Source organism: Canis lupus, chromosome 15 (genome assembly GCF_011100685.1).
Source record: "Canis lupus familiaris isolate Mischka breed German Shepherd chromosome 15, alternate assembly UU_Cfam_GSD_1.0, whole genome shotgun sequence".
NCBI lineage: Eukaryota > Metazoa > Chordata > Mammalia > Carnivora > Canidae > Canis > Canis lupus.
Genome location: NC_049236.1, coordinates 12,662,772 through 12,677,725, shown reverse-complemented (window position 1 = coordinate 12,677,725; position 14,954 = coordinate 12,662,772). Strand labels below are relative to the sequence as shown.

At 36.0% G+C, this 14,954-nt stretch overlaps 1 protein-coding gene across 2 annotated transcripts in view; it reads right to left on the bottom strand.

The window, feature by feature from the left end:
• The window catches only part of SPATA6 (spermatogenesis associated 6), a 146,648-nt gene that overhangs the window by 18,382 nt on the left and 113,312 nt on the right, over positions 1 to 14,954 (bottom strand). The window lies entirely within an intron of this gene.

The following is a 14,954-nucleotide window of genomic DNA, read 5'->3' as shown; positions in this document are numbered from 1 at the left end:
ATAAAATAAAACTTATTAAAAGAAGCTGTGGGCTCTCCTTCCCTGAATTTGGCACTAAGTTAAATGTTCTCTTAAGATTCCTTTCATAAATGATCACTACACCTTATGCATGTGATTGACATCTTACTTAGACTACCCCTGGGAGAAAGAAATAAAAAGTATCTACTTATGCTTGCAAACCAAAAAATTTAGGGATAAAAGTGGTTGGTCTAAAACATAACCAGAACTAAAAGGCAGCAATCTCACTAATTACATAGTGTTTAAATAAAATATATACTTGTTGTTCTCAAACACATGAAATTTTTATATGTAGTTAGAATACCTGTAAAGTATATTTTATTTCTAACATATTCAATACATTAGAGTTAATTGTGTATATGGACAAGAATTCAAACAGAATTTGATCATTAGTTCTAATATTCATTATTAAAGATAATAATAATAATATTCATTATTAATCTGGACAAATCCGTTAGCCCTAATGACTTCCTAGTTCATAACATAAAGAAAATTTAGGTAGAAGGAATAAACCTAACCAAAGAGGTAAAGGATCTATACCCTAAAAACTACAGAACACTTCTGAAAGAAATTGAGGAAGACACAAAGAGATGGAAAAATATTCCATGATCATGGATTGGCAGAATTAATATTGTGAAAATGTCAATGTTACCCAGGGCAATTTACATGTTTAATGCAATCCCTATCAAAATACCATGGACTTTCTTCAGAGAGTTAGAACAAATTATTTTAAGATTTGTGTGGAATCAGAAAAGACCCCGAATAGCCAGGGGAATTTTAAAAAAGAAAACCATAGCTGGGGGCATCACAATGCCAGATTTCAGGTTGTACTACAAAGCTGTGATCATCAAGACGGCTGGCACAAAAACAGACACATAGATCAATGGAACAGAATAGAGAACCCAGAAGTGGACCCTCAACTTTATGGTCAACTAATATTCGATAAAGGAGGAAAGACTATCCATTGGAAGAAAGACAGTCTCTTCAATAAATGGTGCTGGGAAAATTGGACATCCACATGCACAAGAATGAAACTAGACCACTCTCTTTCACTATACACAAAGATAAACTCAAAATGGATGAAAGATCTAAATGTGAGACAAGATTCCATCAAAATCCTAGAGGAGAACACAGGCAACACCCTTTTTGAACTCGGCCACAGTAACTTCTTGCAAGATACATCCAGGAAGGCAAAAGAAACAAAAGCAAAAATGAACTATTGGGACTTCATCAAGATAAGAAGCTTTTGCACAGCAAAGGATACAGTCAGCAAAACTAAAAGACAACCTACAGAATGGGAGAAGATATTTGCAAATGATGTATCAGATAAAGGGCTAGTTTCCAAGATCTATAAAGAACTTACTAAACTCAACAGCAAAGAAACAAACAATCCAATCATGAAATGGGCAAGAGACATGAACAGAAATCTCACAGAGGAAGACATAGACATGGCCAACATGCACATGAGAAAATGCTCTGCATCACTTGCCATCAGGGAAATACATATCAAAACCACAATGAGATCCCACCTCACACCAGTGAGAATGGGGAAAATTAACAAGGCAGGAAACAACAAATGTTGGAGAGGTTGCGGAGAAAAGGGAACCCTCTTACACTGTTGGTGGGAATGTGAACTGGTGCAGCCACTCTGGAAAACTGTGTGGAGGTTCCTCAAAGAGTTAAAAATAGACCTGCCCTACGACCCAGCAATTGCACTGTTGGGGATTTACCCCAAAGATTCAGATGCAATGAAACGCCAGGACACCTGCACCCTGATGTTTCTAGCAGCAATGTCCACAATAGCCAAACTGTGGAAGGAGCCTCGGTGTCCATCGAAAATGAATGGATAAAGAAGATGCGGTTTATGTATACAATGGAATATTCCTCAGCCATTAGAAATGACAAATCCCCACCATTTGCTTCAACGTGGATGGAACTGGAGGGTATTATGCTGAGTGAAATGAGTCAATCGGAGAAGGACAAACATTATATGTTCTCATTCATTTGGGGAATATAAATAATAGTGAAAGGGAATAGAAGGGAAGGGAGAAGAAGTATGTGGGAAATATCAGAAAGGGAGACAGAACATGGAAGACTCCTAACTCTGGGAAACAAACTAGGGGTGGTGGAAGGGGAGGAGGGCGGGGGTGGGGGTGAATGGGTGACGGGCACTGAGGGGGGCACTTGACGGGACGAGCACTGGGTGTTATTCTGTATGTTGGCAAATCAAACACCAATAAAAAATAAATTTATTATTAAAAAAAAGAAAATTTAGGTAGAATTGCTCAAAGACAAAAGGACAAAAAGCTGAAGTGCTGACCTTGAATTGAGGTTTTTCTAATTCTTTTTTTTAAGATTTTATTTTTTTAATTATTTGAAACAGAGAGTGAGCAGAGGGAGAGGAAAAGAGAATCTGAAGCAGACTATGCACTGGACACAGAGCCCCACATGGAGCCTGAGCTCATGACAGTGAGATCATGACCTGAGCTAAAACCAAGAGTTGGACACTTAACCAACTTAGCCAGCAAGGCCCTCCAAGGTTTCTCAAATTCTATAACCTGGTTTATATTATAAATGTAGTAGAGAATAATAAAGTCTGAAGGGAAGACCATTTCAAGGCCCCTTAAATGCTAACTTTGACAAACTGCTAGAGGTGAAGTGTGAAAAAATCTGTGTGATGGTTAATTAAATATGTCAACTTGGTTCAGCCATGGTGTCTAGATATTTGGTTGGACATTTCCATGAGGCTTTTATGGATGAGATTAACATTTACATGTATGGACTCTGAGTAAAAAAGATTGACTGCTTCCATAATGTGGGTGGGCCTCATTCAGTCAGTTGAGGCCTTATGGACCAAATCCTAACCTCCCCTCAAGCAAGAAGAAATTCTGCCAATAGACTGCTTTGGATTTGAACTACAACTCTTCCCTGAGTATCCAGCCTATCTCATCAGATTTTGGGCTCACCAAGTTTTCACAACTGCATAAGCCAACTCTTTAACTCTTTCTCTCTGTCCATATATGTGTATATAAACACACACACACACACACACACACACACACACACACACACACTGTTCTGTTGCTTTTATTTCCTTGGAGAATCCTGACTCACACAATATGAGAATGAGAAACTCCTACAACATATTAGTTGGACTCTTCAGTACTTCATTTCTAACAATGGATAGAATAATTAAGACAGAAGATCAACAAGGAAATGGAAGATTTGAACATTATAAATCACTAGACCTAACACCTATAGAACATACTCCAGACAATAGCAAAATATACATTCTTCTCGAGTATACATGACAAATTCTTTAGCAGAAACCATACCTTAAACCATAAAATGAGTTTCAATAAATTTAAAAGGACTGAGGTCATACAAAGTATGTTATCTGGCCACAGTGAAATAAAATTAGCGAATTAAATTTTATTGAAAACTCTCCTACAAAGATAAACTTATATAAAACAGTTAAGATATAATTTTAAACACGCTCTTCTAGAGAATGATTGGGAATGTTTTCCAAATCATTTTTTTAAGATTTATTTATTTACTTGAGAAAGAGAGAGTGAAAATGTGTGTGCACAAGTGGGGAGAGAGGCAGGAAGGGAGAATCTTCAAGCAGACTTCCCAAGGAATACGGAGCCCAAAATAGGGCTCAATTTCATGACCCATGAGAGTATGACCTGAGCCCAAACCAAGAGTGGGACGGTTAACTGACTGAACCACCCAGGCACCCCTCCCAAATCATTTTTAAGAGACCAACCAAGGGCAGCCCCGGTGGCTCAGTGGTTTAGTGCCACCTTTAGCCCAGGGCGAGATCCTGGAGACCTGGGATCAAGTCCCACGTCAGGCTCCCTACATGGTGCCTGCTTCTCCCTCTGCCTGTGTCTCTGCCTCCCTCTCTCTCTCTGTCTCTCATGAATAAATAAATAAAATCTTAAAAAAAAAAAAAAAAGAGACCAACCAAAACTTAAGGAAGACATTATAGGAAAGGGAACTTACAATCCAATCACTATCATTAACTTAGATGTAAATATCCTATCTCACTGGTTTTGATTGCTAATATTTTCTTTGATGTATATATAATGACCAAGAGTTTTGTCCCAAGCATACAAACATGGGTTAACATTTGAATAATCAAGTAATTTACCATATTAAAATAGAAAAAGCATATAATAATCCCAATGTCATAAAATTCATACATTTACAATGAAATTTAAAAAACCTCATTGAAAAAATAGAAGAAACTTCTGTAATCTGCCAAAGAATACCCACAAAATATGTATAACATGTATCATACTGAATGTTGAATTATAAAAAGCTTCCCTCTTTGGATGGCAAATAAGACAGGATGCTATCTATCACCACATCTATTTGATATTGCTTTGGAAATCCTACACAGGGCAATAAGGCAAGAAAAAGAAAAAAAAGGCATAAAAATTAAAGAAGGAGAAATAAAACTGTCGTTATTTACAGATTATATTATACATATAAATGCAAAGAAAACTACCATATATTAACATTAATATGTGAATGCAAGGTCATTGACAATGAGGTCATTATACAAAAATCTATTACAGCCATTATACCAAAACCAAATAAAAGATACAATTTTAGGGCAGCTCAGGTGGCTCAGGGGTTTAGTGCCTGCCTTCTGCCTGGGGTGTGATCCTGGAGACCCAGGATCGAGTCCCACATCAGGCTCCCTGAATGGAGCCTGCTTCTCCCTCTGCCTGTGTCTCTGCCTCTATCTCTCTCTGTCTCTCATGAATGTATGAATAAAATCTTTAAAAAAAAAAAAAGATACAATTTTAAAATACGCAATTTATAATAGCACTAAAATATCAAACATGTAGGAATAAATCTACTGAAGTACAACTATGATAACTATGATATAATTGGGAGAAATTAAATATCTAAATTAATTTTATAAGACACCATTTTCATGGATTGGAAAACTCAATATTGGTAAGAAGTAAGATGTCCGTTTTCCCCTAGTTAAAGCACAGATTCAAGGTAATCCCAGATAAAATCATAGCATGTTTTTTAAAACAGACAAGCTGATCTTGGAATCCAGATGGAAATTCAAGCAAGAACAAAGCTGAAGAACCTCTGCCATTAGATAACAAGAGTATAAACCTGTAGCAGTTGAGAAAGTATGATGTTAGAATTAAAGAAACGAATGAAACAAAAGAAAATCCAGAAAGATTTTCTTTTCACATTATGTACAGTCATAATAAAACAGAATAGAATCCAGAACGATTTCCATGTAAACAGAGTAGTAAGGGAAAAATGGCCATTTGAAAAAGGATGATGGATCATAAACATAGGGGAAAAAATAAACTTTCATCCAAATCTCACATTATACATACAGATCAAGTTCATATGTATTGTAGATCTAATGTGAAAGGTAACATGATAAAAGATTTTTAAAATAGGGGAATTTCTTCAGAATCATGGTTAAAGTGAACCAAAACGCTAATCAAAAGGAGAGGAAAATTGGGCTATATTAAGAACTTCTCTTCACGAAAGGACTTTTATTCAGAAAACAAACATGCATGTCACAAATTGGGATATATTCATAATATAAAACACACCCATCAGAAAATGTCCAGGAATTAAAATAAAAGACCTTAAGGCGCATATGGTATACACAGAACGAGTCTAACATGTGCTTTCTGAGAAGTACTACAAAGGCCAAACTGGATAAAAACAAGAGAAAATCACAGCTAAGTATATAATATTAAACTGCTGAGAAGAAATGACAATGAAAAATACCTTAAAAATTGCCAGAGAAGGAAACTGTAGGAAAATGTTAGCGACAGTGTGTGATAGACAGACTAAAGGTACCCAAAGATTTCCATGCCTTAATTCTCAGAACCAAAGAATACGTAACCTTTTATAGCAGCAGGGGATTTTGTAGATTTGACTAAGGATAAGGATCTTGAGAAGGGAAGATTACCTTGGATTATCTGTGGGCCCAATCTAATCATTTGACTTTTTTATTTTTTTAAGATTTTATTTATTTATTCATGAGAGACACATAGAGAGAGGCAGAGACATAGGCAGGGGGAGAAGCAGGTTCCTCGCAGGGAGCCCGATGTGGGACTCGATCCTAGAACTCCAGGATCACGCCCTGGACTGAAGATAGAAGCTCAACTGCTGAGCCACGCAGAGATCCCAAAGAAATGACTTCTTAAAAGCAGAAAAATCTTTCATGGCCATGATCAGACAGAGGGGAGATGTGATTAAGAATTAGGGTCAAGGGGCACCTGGGTGGCTCAGTTGGTTAAGCGTCCAACTCTTGGCTTTGGCTCAAGTCATGATCTCATGGGCTCCTCACTCAGTGGGAATCTGCTTGAAGATTCTTTCTCTCTGTGCCTCCCCCACATGCTCTTTCTTTCTCTCTCTCTCAAAAATAAATAAATCTTAAAAAAAAGAATAAGAGTCAAGGGGGATGCAATGTTGCTGGCTCTGAAAATGGAGAGAAATGGCCACATGCCAAGGAATGTGGGTGATCACCAAGAGCTGGAAAATGCAAAAGTTGAACCTTCCCTGGAAACACTATAAAGAAAACAGTTCTGCTAACACCTTGAGTTTAGCCCAGTGAGATCCATGTTCAGGTCTATAGCAATGTAAGGTAATCAATTTGATCTACTAAGCTTGTGATAATTTGTTATGGTACCAATACAAAACATAATATTTAGAGGCACAAATCTCCTCATAAAAACATATATTGTTTAGTGGTTAGATAGAATAATTCAGAGCAGACCAATACTCTTGTTGAAAACTAGAATGCAAAAGATGCATGCCATATAACTAGATGGTAATTAAAAGACAAACATCTGGGGACCTGGGTGGCTCAGCGGTTGAGCTTCTGCCTTCAGCTCAGGGAGTGATCCCGGATCCGGGATGGAGTCTACTTCTCCCTCTGCCTGTGTCTCTGTTTCTCTCTCTCTCTCTCTCTCTCTCCTCTCTCTCTCTGTGTGTCTCTCATGAATAAATGAATAAAATCTTAAAAAAAAAAAAGACAAACATCTGTCAGGAAAAAAAGACTTTTGTAACAGAGCAAGTGAGAGCTGAAAGCGTTGAGAAGTAGTGAATTGTTACTTACCAGTTACAATCACATTTACCCTAAGGGCACTTGACTTCTGGGAGCATCTAGAACTGGTCATAGAGCTGGTGCTGGCAGACAGAAACCAGGAGCTATCTTGGTGACTATGTAAAGCTGATGTCATAAAAACAGAGATGAGAAAGGACTCAAATACATGAATATTTTCTGAATGTTCCTGGTATGGAAATGTAAGGAACTAAACCTAAACTTTCTGAGAAGTAGGACAGAAATTGCCTCAGTTTCTTCAGAAGACAAAGATCTGAAAAACTCTGACTTGAAATGGAGGCTAATTATCAAAAAAAGAGAGGTGAGGTGAGATTTAAGGAAAGTTTGATTAAGGATTTACCTTACTGAGATTGGTAAACTGAGATTTACCAATACATCAATATAGCTTCAAACTAATTTTGTCTCTTTTGAATCAAGGTTAGCCCCTGATGCTACCTGACTAGTAAAGAGGGAAATGTCTCATCATCTGGAAAATCTTAAAGTTCTTTAAAAAATGTCTAGAATTTAACTATGAAATCAGTGGTACAGTCAGGACAGTACAACCAGTAAGCAAGAGTAAAAAAAGATAAAGGAAATAGATCACAAGTGTAAGCCTGGTATCAAAATGAGGAAATAAGCACTTTAAATTATGATCAATATGTTCGAAAAAACAGATTAAAAGTTGAACAAAATATACATAAAGGTTAAGGATTTCCAGAAACATTGGCATTTATAAAAATTAAAGAGATAGTTTATATCTGAACATTAAATAGGATAAATAAAGAACTAAATAGATGGGTTTAACAGTATATTGGAAACAGGAGAAGACAAGATCAGTGAAGCAGAATATAGGTTCATAGGAAATGCTAATAAAAGAGAAAACAGAATGATAAATACAGAAAGAAGTGTAAGAAACTGGGAGACAACCGAAAGGTCTAGTAGATGTAACTGGACACCCAAGAAGTAAGGAATAAAGATAAATAAAGAAGAAAGGAGTTTAAATGGAGTGTAAGTATTCTAAAATTTTAGCATCATCAAAAAACTGGCAAAGAAAAAAATTGTATTAGATTGTAATAGAGGATACATGTATTTTACAGGGCAATATTAAAAGAATAATAAGCAAATATATACCCTATGAGTTAAAAGAGGGAGAAAAAGGAATAAAAATATCTCAGTCAAAGGAGACACGCAGGAGATTGAAAAAACAAACACTAACAGATCTGTCAGATAGAAAAATAGAAGGATGGTATAAACCCAACAACATCAGTAATTAAATGATTATACTAAATAAAGAGAAAGACTGAGTAATACAAAACTCAACTATATAATGCATACATCTTAAATACAGGGGCACACAAGGGGCAAAAATAAAAAAAATGAAAAATACCAATCAACATTAACCAAAAGAAAGTTGATATGGCTATAATAATATCAGACAAACTATACTTGAAGGCAAGAAGCTTTCCTAGAGGTAAAGACATTTCCCAATGACAAACAGGCCAATTACCCAGAAAAAAAATCCCCACAATCCAAACTGTATGCATCTGGTAAGATGGTTTCAGAATATGCAAAGCAAATCCATAATACATGATCAATTCATACTCTCTGGAATACCTATAATGGGAAAATAAAACCCAGAAAATACACTGTGTTAGCAAGGATGCAGAAAACTAGAACATTCAACCACTGATACTGAATCACTTTGAAAAAACTCTGGCAGTATCATCTACAGAAGAATACACATTCCTTATAACTCAGTAATTCCATTTTTAGGCATATATTCAACAGGAATACATATTTATGTTCATCAAAGAACATATATAATAATATTGATAGCAGTACTATTTGTATTAGCCCCAAATAAAAAGAACTGATAAATTTTGATATTTATTGAAATACTATAAAGCAAGGATTGGCAAACTATTCTTTGAAGGGCCAAATCAGGGCAGTCTGGGTGGCTCAGTGGTTTAGCGCCGCCTTCAGCCCAGGGCCTGATCCTGGACACCTGGGATCGAGTCCCACATCAGGCTCCCTGCATGGAATCTGCTTCTCCCTCTACAGCCCCCCCTTTCTTCTCTCTCTCTCTCATGAATAAATAAGTGAAATCTTAAAAAAAAAAAAAAAAGACAGAGAAGGACCAAATCATATATATATTCAGCTTTGCAAGTTATGTGCTCTTTATCACAATTGCTCATTTCTGCTGTTGTAGCTTGAGGATAGCCAAACAAATAGGTCTATCCATATTCCAATATAACTTTATTTAAAATGTAAAAGTCTGGAATATGTTTGTGGGCTATAGTTTGCTGATTCCCACTACATAATAATAAAAAGGAAGCACATGTATGTCATAAACATAATGATCAGCCGAAAAAATCAAATACAAAAGGGTAAATACCATATGATTCCATTTATGAAATGTTCAAAAACACATAAAACTAGTCTATATGTTGTTATATATTAGAATAGTAAGTTGTGTAGTGACTGAAGAAGGCACCAGAGGCATTTTGGGTTGTCATGTCTCTGACCTGGATGCTGTTCATTCATGGGTTCACTTTTTAAAAACTCACTTTGCTGTACAACTTAAGATTAAAGTACATTATACTGAAATACAATTTTAAAAATTACCTAAAATAGCAATACTAAAAAATCCATGGGAAACATCTGCAACCAAATTATTTTTTATTTGTAACCAAATTAAATGACAAGATATTCCCATGAACTCTAAAATATCAGGAGATACTCATAAACTCCCAGTAGGTACATGAGATGGTAATACCATCTGTGGAGGAGAAATCAGAGGAAAACATTGAGGCATCTGATAAACCAAATAACTTCAAAGTAACAAAAAAGAGTATTCACTCAAAAGCTTGGTGAGCCAATTCAGAAACTGGAACTGGAAAAGATTTCTCCCACTCTCATAGTGATGAGTACAAAGGATTTACAACAAATTCTGAAGGAGCTGGAGCAGTCTGGAACTCATTAACTCTCAAAACTAATATGCCAAAGTCACCTTCCAAGATAAAACTTTACACTGTGTATAAACATCTGGAAAAAAAAAGACAAATTGAGCAGTGAAGTAAAAGCAAAGGAAAGAAAAATTCTATATAAAAATTGGGAAGAAGAAGGAGCCAGGAAATGTCAGAAGCTAAGCTGCCATACTTTAGAACAAATGAAGACAGAAAAAAAGAGCTCTCAAACTTCACATTAGAAAAATTCTAAATCCTATGTCCCTTTCTAAAAGTTCATGAAAAAATAATTTTATAAAATAATCATCATAAATGGGTTAAATTTCATAAAAAGTTTTAAGAGAGGGGGAAAAAGACCAAATAAGGAGACCTTAATTTAAAAAAAAGAAAAATCATGCCAGAAAAGTCATGCTCACAAAACAGATGGAAAATGTACTGTGTCTTCATGACCTGACAATTTGTCTTCCCAAGAGTAAATGATCTTATGAGAACAAGGAAGAAGCTTTAATTCTTTTTGATCTAGCCTCAGAATTCGTAACTCTTATTTCTGTAATAATCTATTGTTTACACAGATCATCCCTATTCACGTGTGGTGGGACAAAACTACACAGGGGTGAGAATACTGGTAGGCAAAAAATCACTGATAACCGTTTTTACCCCAAAAGTAAAAGAACAAATTTAAGAGAATTTAAAACAATTATAAGGATACTAACTGGGCTTGAAAAAAGCAGAAATGACACTAGAGAATCTCTTACTGCAGAAATAAAAGAACTAAAATCTAGTCAGGCCAAAATTAAAAATGTTTTAACTGAAAAAAAGCCCAAATGAATGCCATAAAAATGACGGATAGATAAGGCAGAGGAATGAATCAGTGACACAGAAGATTAGAAGTAATGGATCATGAAGGTAGACTTAGGGAACTCAACAACTTATTGAAATAGAATACCATTCATATTATAGGAGTCCCAGAAGATGAAGATAGAGGAAAAGGGGCAAAAGGTTTATTTGAGCAAGTTACAGGTGAAAACTTCCCTATCTGTGGAAGGATATAGGCATCAAAATCCAAGAAGCACAGAAAACTCTCAATAAATTCAACAAAAGCCAACCATTGCCAAGGCCTATCATAGTCAAATTTACAAAATAAACAGACACAGAAAGAATCCCGAATGCAGCAAGGGGAAAAAAAGTCTTTAACTTGCAAGGTAAGATAGATCAGGTTTGCAACTAGGCAGGTTGGAAGGGGTGGCAGGATATATTCAATGTGCTTAATGAGAAAAAATATGCAGCCAAGATTATTTTATTCAGCAAGGCTGTAATTCAGAATAGAAGGAGAGTGAAAGAGTTTCCCAGACAAAAACTGAAGGAGTTCATAATTACTAAACCAGTCATGTAAGAAATGTTAAGGGGGACTCTTTGAGTGTAGAAAAATCACCAAAAGCTCCAGTCAAAAGACACAGGGTATCAGAATGGATTTAAAAAGATCTATCTATATGCTGCCTACAAGATAATAATTTTAGACCTCAAGACACCTACAGATTGAAAATGAGGATAAGGAGAACAATCTATCATGCTAATGGACATCAAAAGAAGGCTGGAGTAGCCATACTTATTATCAGACAAACTAGATTTTTTTTTTAAGATTTTATTTATTTATTCATGAGAGACAGAAAGAGAGAGAGAGAGAGAGAGGCAGAGACACAGCCAGAGGGAGAAGCAGGCTCCATGTAAGGAGCCTGATGTGGGACTCGATCCCCAGACTCCAGGATCACACCCTGGGCCAAAGGCGGCGCTAAACCGCTGAGCCACCCAGGGATCCCTCAGACAAACTAGATTTTAAAACAAAGACTGTACTAAGAGATGAAGAAGGGCATTATATTATAATTAAAGGGTCTATCCATCAAGAATACCTAACAATTGTAAATATTTATGTCCCCAACTTGGGAGCACCCAAATATATAAATCAATTAATAATAAACAAAAAGAAACTCATTGATAATAATACAGTAATAGTAGGGGACTTTAACACCCCACTTATAGCAATGGACAGAGCATCTAAGCAGAAAATCAACAAGGAAACAATGGCTTTGAATGACACACTGGGCCACATAGACTTCACAGATATATTCAGAGCATTTCAGAGTACACATTCTTTTTGAATACACATGGAATATCCTCCAGAATAGATCACATACTGGTTCACAAATCAGCCCTCAACAAGTATAAAAAGATTGAATCATACCATGCATATTTTCGGACCACAATGCTATGACACTTGAAGTCAACCACAAGAAAAAATTTGTAGGGACTTCAAATACATTAAGGTTAAAGAACATACTGCTAAAGAATGAATGGGTTAACTAGAAAATTAAAGAAGAAGTAAAAAAAAGAATACATGGAAGCAAATGAAAATATGACAGTCCAAGATCTTCGGGATGCAGCAAAGGCAGTCCTAAGAGGGAAGTATACTGCAACACAGGCCTATCTCAAGAAGCAAGAAAAGTCTTGCTAAAATACACAGCCTAATCTTACAGCTAATGGAGCTAGAAAAGGAACAGCAAACTAAAGCTGGCATAAGAAGGAAATAATAAAGAGCATAAATAAGTGATGTAGAAACCAAAAAAAAACCTCCAGTAGAACAGATCAGTGAAACTAAGAGCTGGTTCTTTAAAAGAATTAATAAAATTGATAAACCCCTATCCAGACTTACCAAAAGAAAAGGGCCCAAATAGATAAAATCACAAATGAAAGAAGAGAGATAACAACCAATACCACAGAAATACAAACAATTGTTAGAGAATACTATGAAAAATTATATGCCAACAAACTGGGCAATCTGGAAGAAACAAACTACCAAAACTGAAACAGGAAGAAATAGAATATTTGAACATACCCATAACCAGCAAAGAAATTGAATCAATAATCAAAAGTCTCCCAACTAACAAAAGTCCTTGGCCAGATAGTTTCCCAAGGGAATTCTACAACATTTAAAGAAGAGTTAATACCTATTCTTCTTAAACTGTTCCAAAAAAATAGAAATGGAAGGAAAACTTCCAAACTCATTCAATGAAGCCAGCATTACTGGGATTCCAAAACCAGACAAAGACTCCAATAAAAAGGAGAATTACAGACCAGGCCAATATCCCTGATGAATATGGATGCAAAAATTCTCAATAAAACACTAGCCAATCAAATTCAACATCAAATTAAAATAATTATGCTCGGGATCCCTGGGTGGCGCAGCGGTTTGGCGCCTGCCTTTGGCCCAGGGCGCGATCCTGGAGTCCCGGGATCGAATCCCACGTCAGGCTCCCGGTGCATGGAGCCTGCTTCTCCCTCTGCCTGTGTCTCTGCCCCTCTCTCTCTCTCTCTGTGACTATCATAAATAAATAAAATCTTAAAAAAATAAATAAATAAATAAAAATAAAATAATTATGCTCCACAATCAAGTAGGATTTATACCTGGGCTGCAGGGTTGGTTCAATATTCACAAATTAATAAATATGATGCACTGCATTAATAAAAGAACCATATTATCTTGTCAGTAGATGCAGAAAAATCATTTGATAAAATATAGCATCCATTCTTGATAAAAACCCTCCACAAAGCAGGGGATAGATGGAAAATACCTCAATATTATAAAAGCCATATGTAAAAGCCCTACAGCTAATATCATCCTCAATGGGGAAAAAACTGAGAGCCTTTCCCCTAAGGTCAGGAAGAAGACAAGGATGTCCATTCTCATCATTACTATTTAACATAGTACTAGAAATCTTAGCCTCAGCAATCAGAAGAAAAAAAGAGAGAGAGATAAGAGGCATCCAAATCAGCAAAAAGGTCAAACTTTCACTGTTGGCAGATGATATGATATTCTATATAGAAACCTGAAAGACTCTACCAAAAAACTGCTAGAATTAATACATGAATTCAGCAAAGTTGCAGGATATAAAATCAATGTGCAGAAAATCTGCTGCATTTCTATACACCGATAATGAAGCAGCAGAAAAAGAAATTAAAAAATCGATTCCATTTGGAATTGCACCCAAAACGGTAAGATTCCTAGGAATAAGCCTAACTAATGAGGTAGAAGATCTGTATTCTGAAAACTACAGAATACTTATGAAAGAAATTGAAGAGGACACAGAGAAATGGAAAAGCATTCCATGCTCATGGATTGAAAGAACAAACGTCGATAAAATGTCTGTCCTACCCAAAACAATCTACAAATTAAATGCAATCAAAATACCTGTGTTTTCCACAGAGCTAGAACAAACAATCCTAAAATTTGTATGAGACAACAAATCCTACAAATCCTAAAGGAGAACACAGGCAGAAACCGCTTTGACCTCAGCTATAGCAACTTCTTATTAGACACGCTTTCAGAGGCAAGGGAAACAAAAGCAAAAATGAACATTAAAATAAAAAGCTTCTGCACAGCAAAGGAAGCTATCAATAAAAACTAAAAGTCTATGGAATGGAAGAAGATATTTGCAAACAACATATCTGATTAAAGAGTTAGCATCCAAACTCTATAAAGAACTTATCACACTCAACATCCAAAAAACAAATAATCCAGTTAAGAAATGGGCAGAAGACACGAATAGACACTTTTTCAGATGGCCAACAGACACATGAAAAGATGCTAAACATCATTCATCACCAGGGAACTACAAATCAAAACCATGATGAGATATCACCTCACACTTGTCAAAATGGCTAAAATTAACAACATAAGAAACAACAGATTTTGGTGAAGATGCAGAGAAAGGGGAACCCCCTTGCATTGCTAATGGGAATGCAAACTGGTGCAGCTACTCTGGAGAACAGTGTGGAGGTTCCTCAAAAAGTTAAAAATAGAACTACCCTGT